The sequence below is a fragment of the Heterodontus francisci genome, chromosome 28, assembly GCF_036365525.1.
Source record: "Heterodontus francisci isolate sHetFra1 chromosome 28, sHetFra1.hap1, whole genome shotgun sequence".
NCBI lineage: Eukaryota > Metazoa > Chordata > Chondrichthyes > Heterodontiformes > Heterodontidae > Heterodontus > Heterodontus francisci.
The window spans coordinates 63,867,857-63,876,516 of record NC_090398.1 but is presented as its reverse complement, the minus strand read 5'-3'; the positions used below and the strand labels follow the sequence as shown (position 1 = coordinate 63,876,516).

At 44.3% G+C, this 8,660-nt stretch overlaps 1 non-coding gene across 1 annotated transcript; it reads left to right on the top strand.

The window, feature by feature from the left end:
- The first annotated feature begins 296 nt into the window (after positions 1-296).
- On the top strand, positions 297-368 carry trnat-cgu (transfer RNA threonine (anticodon CGU)). The gene has a single exon. It is a non-coding gene; the product is annotated as a tRNA-Thr (tRNA).
- Positions 369-8,660: the final 8,292 nt, after the last annotated feature.

The following is an 8,660-nucleotide window of genomic DNA, read 5'->3' as shown; positions in this document are numbered from 1 at the left end:
CCACACAGATTATATTACATCACTTCCTGTGATGATGCACATAGTCTATTTATATAATCTGCCCAGTAACAACCCAATGTCCACTCTTATATTATTGTACAGATGTGAGAAAAGCTGAGGATTGGAATGGAACGTCTGAATGAAGATTTCATGATGCTGATGATGTAAATGAGGCTGATCTGTTACCCATTCCACAATCCCTCTTTATTTCTGTGCATGTTTCTCGATGCTGTTTCAACCAAATTGAAAAAGAATCACAAATCCTCCTCTGGAGCCTCAGGTGTCCATTAATAAAAGGCACGGTGGCCAAGTGGTAAGGCGTCAGTCTCGTAAAATGAAGATCACGGGTTCAATCCCCGTCCGTGCCTTATGATTAGTTTCTCCCTTTAAATGTCATGTTTTCAGAAAAGATGTGCGTTGCATTTGTGTCGGCCATCTGGAAATCAGTGTCATGTTACACTTTCTTCTGGACACTGTGAAGAACATGAGGAGTAGCCACATGGTTCCTCGAGCCTTCTCTGCCATTGACAGAGTGAAAATAACTGAGGTCCAAGCACTGAACCTTTTTACTGTGCATTTGCTTGATATTTAACAGAGCTATTCTATTAAGGGCGGCACAGTGGCGCAGTGGTTAGCACCGCAGCCTCACAGCTCCAGGGACCCGGGTTCGATTCCAGGTACTGCCAGAGTGGAGTTTGCAAGTTCTCCCTGTGTCTGCGTGGGTTTTCTCCGGGTGCTCCGGTTTCCTCCCACAAGCCAAAAGACTTGCAGGTTGATAGGTAAATTGGCCATTATAAATTGTCACTTATGTAGGTAGGTGGTAGGGAAATATAGGGACAGGTGGGGATGTTTGGTAGCAATGCAGGATTAGCATAAATGGGTGGTTGATGTTCGGCACAGACTCGGTGGGCCGAAGGGCCTGTTTCAGTGCTGTATCTCTAATCTAATCTAATATAATATAATCCCACATCCCGCACTCCTGTCCTTTCCCCCATTGCCCTGTTAGATTTTCCATGTCAGGTATATATCCAATTCCATTCAGAGTTAACATTGAATCTGCTTCCACTGACCTTTCAGGATTGCATTCCAGACCAGAACAACACACTGCGGAAAAAACAATCTCCTCATCACAACTCGAATTCTTTTGTCAATTACTTTAAATGTGTTTCCTCTGGTTACTGACCCTTCTGTCACTGGCAACACTTTCTCCTTCTTTACTCTATCAAAACTCTTCAGGATTTGCATTTCCTGCTGCCTTTGCTGATATAACAAAGCTGAGCACACATCACCAAAAGGAATATGATTGGCTCTGAATCACATTTATCCTTCCTGTCAATCTGATGTGGATCTTGTATTTTCCCGGAACCAAACAATCTGAGCAGCAAGTGTTTCTGTGTGTTTTTCTCTCTGTCCCGTTGTCGATGGTGTCACTCAGCGTCCTTGTAACATTGCGCAGCCAGGCTGAGCCTCCCAACACCTGTGTTATAGAACATAGAACATAGAACAGTACAGCACAGTACAGGCCCTTCGGCCCACGATGTTGTGCCGAACCTTTAACCTACTCTCAGATCAAACTACCTACATACCCTTCATTCTACTATCATCCATGTACCTATCCAAGAGTCGCTTAAATGTCCCTAATGTATCTGCTTCTACTACCACCGCTGGCAGTGCATTCCACGCACCCACCACTCTCTGTGTAAAGAACCTACCTCTGACATCTCCCCGAAACCTTCCTCCATCACCTTAAAATTATGTCCCCTGGTGATAGCCCTTTCTGCCCTGGGAAAAAGTCTCTGGCTATCCACTCTATCTATGCCTCTCATCATCTTGTACCCCTCTATCAAGTCACCTCTCATCCTTCTTCGTTCCAATGAGAAAAGCCCTAGCACCCTCAACCTTTCTTCGTAAAACATACCCTCCAGTCCAGGCAGCATCCTGGTAAATCTCCTCTGCACCTTCTCTAAAGCTTCCACATCCTTCCTAGAATGAGGCGACCAGAACTGAACACAATATTCCAAGTGTGGTCTAACCAGGGCTTTATAGAGCTGCAGCATAACCTCGCGGCTCTTAAACTCAATGCCCTGTTAATGAAAGCCAACACACCATATGCCTTCTTAACAACCCTATCAACTTGGGTGGCAACTTTGAGCGATCTATGGACATGGACCCCAAGATCCCTCTGTTCCTCCACACTCCCAAGCATCCTGTCTTTAAGCCTGTATTCTGCATTCAAATTCGACCTTCCAAAATGAATCACTTCACACTTTTCCAGGTTGAACTCCATCTGTCCCTTTAATTCCTGTTTCCTAATCCATTGATGTTTCACAATGTACTGAACTGTCCCAATCCATTGATATAACTCAGTCTATAGAATTTCTCAATCCACTGATATTTTCCAGTCCATTGACTATCCCAATCCATTAATGGTTCCTGACCATTGACATTCCCAATCCATTTATATTGCCTGTGATTTCAAAGCAACTGTGGAATACAAATAGTATCAGTATTATCAGATACATCGAGATGAGGTGCAATAGCCAAGTGGACAGATGTCAGGTTATAAAGAAAAAAGCACTGGCTCGATATTTGTCCAGTCTATCACTGGATCTGAACTCTCAACCGACTGTATTTCTGTGGGTCTGCTGACTTGTAGATGTGAAGAACCATTGGATGTTTCTCAATCCTCTGACTTTTCTCATTCTTGTGCCATATTTGTTCCTTTGGGTTCACCAGTGAAGAAAATTATTCCCTATTACATTTGGTGAAGACTTTAATAACCTCACATCCTTGTGTCTCACCATCTCAGGTCAAACTCCCTACAGAAACTTTAAACATTTAACTATTCTGCTGGAAACATTTTCAAGGGCGCAGACATTCCTTCATTACGCTTTCTTCTTTGACATGTGATTGACAAATATTTGTGTAATGGAGAGAGAGAGAGTGAAAAAAAGAGAGAGAGAGAGTGCGATAGAAAGTTAGAGGACCAGCTAAAGACAGATAGAGAGAGAGAGGCAGAGAGAGGTAAAGCGATAGACAGAGAGAGAGAGAGAGAGAGAGAGAGAGAGAGAGAGAAGGAGAGAGAGTCATTGAGTCATGGAGTCACTACAGTACAGGAACTCATTTTGCCCATCAAGCCCATGTAAATCAATCCATTCAGTCCCATTCCCCCGCTCTATCCCCATCGCCCTGTAAGTTATCTAAACCTGTCATATTTATTATAATCTTGTACATGTCTATCAAATCTCCCCTCAATCTCCTTTGCTCCAAGGAGAACAACCCCAGCTTCTCCAACCTAACCTTGCAGCTAAAATCCCTCATGTCTGGAACCATTCTGATAAATCTTCTCCACCCTCTCAAGGACACTCACATCCCTGCAAAAGTGTGTTGACTAGAACTGGCTGCAATTCTCTGGTTGTGGCCCAACTAGAGATTTATACAGGTTCAGCATAACTTCCCTACTTTTGTACTCAGTACCTCTATTTATGAAGCCCAAGATCCCATATGCTTTGCTAACTATTTTCTCAATGTGTCCTGCCACCGTCAAAGAACTATGCATATGAATCCCCAGGATTTTATTCCTAAAAATATGCTTTCTTCATATAAATCTGTAAAAAATGCATTATACAACAGTTCAAAACAGCACCAAGTTGACATTCCAAAAAGTGCAAAGGAAATCAGTTTTCTTCAATACAGGAGTGAGTTGCCTCACAACCCTTCCACTCCATTTTACCTGACATGGACATTTTACAGCAAACCCATATCTGGTGTATGCAGCACGAGGGGTTTCCAATGGGTCCAGCTGCCCAGTGCACTATGGCGGGGGGACCTTACACAGTGGTCTTTCCCCATTGAGCCTTTGCAGTGGCTACCCCAAGCTTTAGTGCGTCCCTCAGCACGTAGTCCTGGACCTTGGAATGTGCCAGTCTGCAAAACTCGGTCGTGGACAACTCTTTGCGCTGCAAGACTAGCAAGTTTCGGGCAGACCAAAGAGTGTCTATCACCAAATTGATGGTCCTCCAGCAGCAGTTAATGTTTATCTCGGTGTGCATCCCTGGGAGCAGCCCGTAGAGCACAGACTCCTGTGTTACAGAGCTGCTTGGGATGAACCTCGACAAAAACCACTGCATCTCTTTCCACACCTGCTTTGCAAAGACACATTCCAGAAGGAGGTGGGCAACTGTCTCTTCCCCACCGCAGCCACCTCGAGGGCCGCGTGTGGAGGGGGCGAGACTTCGGGCATGCAGGAAGGATCTGACAGGAAGGGCTCTTCTTACCACCACCAAGCTACATCTTGGTGCTTGTTTGAAAGTTCTGGTGATGAGGCATTCTGCCAAATGACTTTGGCAGTCTGCTCGGGGAACCATCCGACCGGATCCACCGTTTCCTTTTCCCGTAGGGCCTTGAGGACATTCCGTGCAGACCACTGCCTGATGGATTGGTGGTCAAAGGTGTTTTCCCGCAGAAACATTCCCACGAAGGATAGCTGGTACGGTATGGTCCAACTGGATGAAGCGATCCGCGGCAATGTGACCAGACCCATCCTTCGCAAAACCTCAGCACATAGTGACACTTGGTGTTTGTGTTCTGGGGCTCCACACACAGCTTGGTGCAGCTGCACACGAAGGTGGTCATCAGGATGAGGGCGACGTTGGGTACATTTTTCCCGCCCTTGTCCAGAGGTTTGAACATCGTGTCCCTCCCGCCCTGGTCCATTTTAGATCTCCAGATGATGCAGTTGAAGTCACCGCCTAGGATGACTTGCCTGGACGTCGCCAGCAGCAGTGGGAGCTGCTGGAAGACGGTCAGCCGCTCGCTGCGTTGTACCGGGGCGTACACGTTGATCAACCAGAGTGGAGCGTTGTTGCACATCACGTCTGCTACGAGGAGGCGGCCGCCCACCAACTCCTTAACTTCGGAAATGGTGAAGTTACCTCCCCGCAGCAGAATACCCAGGCCGGAGGAACGGTAGTCATTACCCCCCGACCAGATCGATGGCCCGTGGGACCACCATCGCGACCACTGCCTGTAGGTGCTGAGGTGTGGTATTCCACACTCCTGCAGAAACAGTAGGTCAGCTTTGACCTTGGCAAGGTAATCCAAGGTTGAAACACATCGCGTAGTAGATTTAATGCTACGCACATTAATGGAAGCAATTCTTACACCCATTTTTTACTAAAAATTAGTTGTTGCTTCCCATACTATTTGTCCTCGCCTCCTTGATGAAGGGTCACTGACCCGAAACGTTAACTCTGCTTCTCTTTCCACAGATGCTGACAGACCTGCTGAGTGGTTCCAGCATTTATTGTTTTTATTTCAGGTTTCCAGTATCCGCAGTATTTTGCTTTTATCTCGCTGTCTCTTGCTGGTTTGCTCAGTACCTTTCTCTGTCTGTTCATTTCTGGATCCTGATAATATCTTCCTGGTTTTCTGTGTGTCTTTCTCTGCCTGCCTCATTGTCGGTGCTGTTACTCTGTGTCCTTGTGTCATTGGGCAGTGAGGGTGAGTCCGTCAGCACGTGTGTTGCTGATTCCGGGATTCTTGAGAAATCCAACTCCAATCCTATTTTTATAAAAACATTGGGGAATGAACATATTTCACTAACGGGCAGCTGAACTTGAAAACAGTAGTCTGCAGAGTGCTGCAGGGGAAGCGTGCTGGGCCCATAACACAGAGATCGATGGATCGAAACCATTCTCTGCGATTTATGTTTGGTAACAATACAAACAGTTCACTTTCAAAACATCAAGTATTTTACCCATAATAACAAGATGCTTCCAAAGGCTCTCTATTGCAATCAGCTTCTTCTTTTCAGTGAACACATCAATCAGTAACAAATCACTTTTGCTCACACGAACACAAGCTGCAAACACGGACCAGCCGAGTCTCTCCCACTTTGTCAACCCCTTCCTGCAGAGCCTCCTCTCCACCACCAGATGGTGATGTTGGCCACAATAAAACCAGGACAAATGGTCACAGTGAGGAGACGGTCAGTAACAGAAAATAAAACAATAACAGGGAAAACCTTTACACAACAACAGTTTACATCTTTACACAACAGAAAACATATTTACACAACAGGAAATACCTTTAGGTAACAGGGAGAACACAATCATACAAATGCCTTGTTTCTCCATTTCAGTCTCGTTGCCTCTCTCTCTGTCCCTCACTTTTGCTTCCTCACAGTCTATTCTTGGTTTTCTGTGTGTTTTTCTCTCTATCCCGTTGTCGATGGTGTTACTCAGCGTCCTTGTAACATTGTGTAGCTAGGCTGAGCCTCCCAACACCTGTGTTGCTGTAATAAAAACAGAAAATGCTGGAAATGCTCAGTAGGTCTGGCAGCATCTGTGCAGAGAGAAACAGTTAACAGTTCAGATCTGTTTCCTTAACTCACATTAACTTTGTTCTCTCTCCACAGATGCTGCCAGACCTGCTGATTATTTCAAGCATTTTCTGTTTATGTTTCAGATTTCCAGCATCTGCAGTATTTTGCTTTTGTACGTGTGTTGCTGTGTCTGGGACTGTTTGAGTGCAATGCTATTGATTTTTCAACAGCGTTGAAACAAACATTTATCTCGTTAACACACAGCACGAATTCACAGCTGGATATAAACAGCAGCCTGCAGCAGAGGGCGCAGTGGAAGTTTATTGACACAAATAATTCACCAGCACTATATTTACTGCTGCCCACAATCACACCACACTTCATCTTAACACGTTTTGCTCTTTATTTACATCAACTTCTTGCTTCCAGTAAACACTTCAGTTTGGAACACAGCTTCCAAATCACCTTTATTCACAAACCCGAACACACACCAGCCCAGACTTTCCCCTTTCTGTCAACCCATTCCTGCATCACTGCCTCTCCACCAACAGTTGTTGCGAGAATCATACAATCATAGAATGACTGCAGCACAGAAGGAGGCCATTCAGCCTGTCGAACCCGTGCTGGCTCTCTGTTAGAGCAACTCACCTCATTTCACTCCCTAGTCAGTTCAATTTTGGAGGTGGGAAAACTTCTCGAAAGAATAATTCGGGACAAAATTAATAATCCCATGGACAAATGTGGGATAATTCAAGAAAGCCAGCATGGATTTCTTAAGGGAAAATGATGTTTAACTGTCCTGCTGTAGTTTTTTGATGAGGTAACAGAGAGGGATGATGAGGGCAATGCTGTTGATGTGGTGTACATGGACTTTCAAAAGGTCTGGCAGCATCTGAAAGGTCACTGACCTGAAACGTTAACTTTGCTTCTCTCTGTGCAGATGCTGCCAGTCCTGCTGAGTATTTCCAGCATTTCTTGTTTTCATTATGGCACAGAGTTCCCTTTTCAAACTTACAGAATTAACTACAATAATGTACTCTGAGATTCAAGTTAAATATCAGCCCAATATTTACACACATTATGATTTTATAAGTTTCAGTATTAATTCCCATAGTGCATCCTGACATATACATTAGATATAACATAACATAAGAACAGAGGAAATAGGAGCAGGAGTAGGCCATTCGGTCCCTCAAGCCTGCCCTGCCATTCAGTAAGATCATGGCTGATCTGCCCCAGACCTCAACTCCTCTTTCATGCCAGCTCTTCATAGCCCTCAACTCTCCAATATTTCAAAAATCTATTTACATCCTCTTTAAATACTTTCAGTGATTTAGCCTCCAATACTGTCTGGGGGAGAGAATTCCAGACATTCACTACCCTCTGAGAGAAGAAATTCCTTTGCATCTCAGTTTTAAATGAGTGTCCCCTTATTCTGTAACTTTGTCGCCTAGTTTGAGATTCCCCCACTAGTGGAAACATCTTCTCAACATCGACCCTGTTAATAAAAACAAGAAATGCTGGAAATACTCAGCAGGTCTGGCAGCATCGGTGAAGAGAGAAGCAGAGTTAATGTTTCAGGTCAGAGACCCTTCTTCACCCTGTTAAGCCCCCTCAGAATCTTGTACGTTTCAAAAAGATCACCCCTCATTCTTCTAAACTCTAATGAATAACCTGTTTAGCCGTACTTCATAAGTCAACCCCTTCATCTCAGGAATCAGCTGAGTGAATCGCTTTTGAACTCCTCCAACGCCAGTACATCCTTTCTTCAGTCTAAATCTCAAGTGCGATATCAGATTGAGAGAATCTGAAAGATAGTATAACCTGAGATACAAACTGAGAATTCAGTTTAAAACTCACCCGGATTGTGAAACTAAAAGATACAATAGCAATTCCATTTGTATAGACTGTGCTTTGGATCATATTCCAGCCCTCATACAGTATCAGACTGGAAGATACTGTAGCAATTCCATTAGTGCAGACTCAGCGCTACATTACAGAGCAGGGAACATATTTAAACAACCCGGAACACTTTTACACAAGACAGATCATATTTACACAACTGAGAAGATCTTTACCCAACAGGGAACCATTTTACACAATAACAGAGAACATCTTCACACAACAGCGAATACAGTAACACAACAGAGAACATATTACACAGCAGGAAATATCTTTAAAAGAACACAGGGAACATCTTTACACAACAGAGAACACAATTACATAAATCATCAGTCTTTCGCTGTCTCTTGCTGGTTTGCTCAGTACCTTTCTCTGTCTGTTCCTTTCTGGGTCCTGATAATATCTTCCTGGTTTTCTGTGTGTCTTTCTCTGC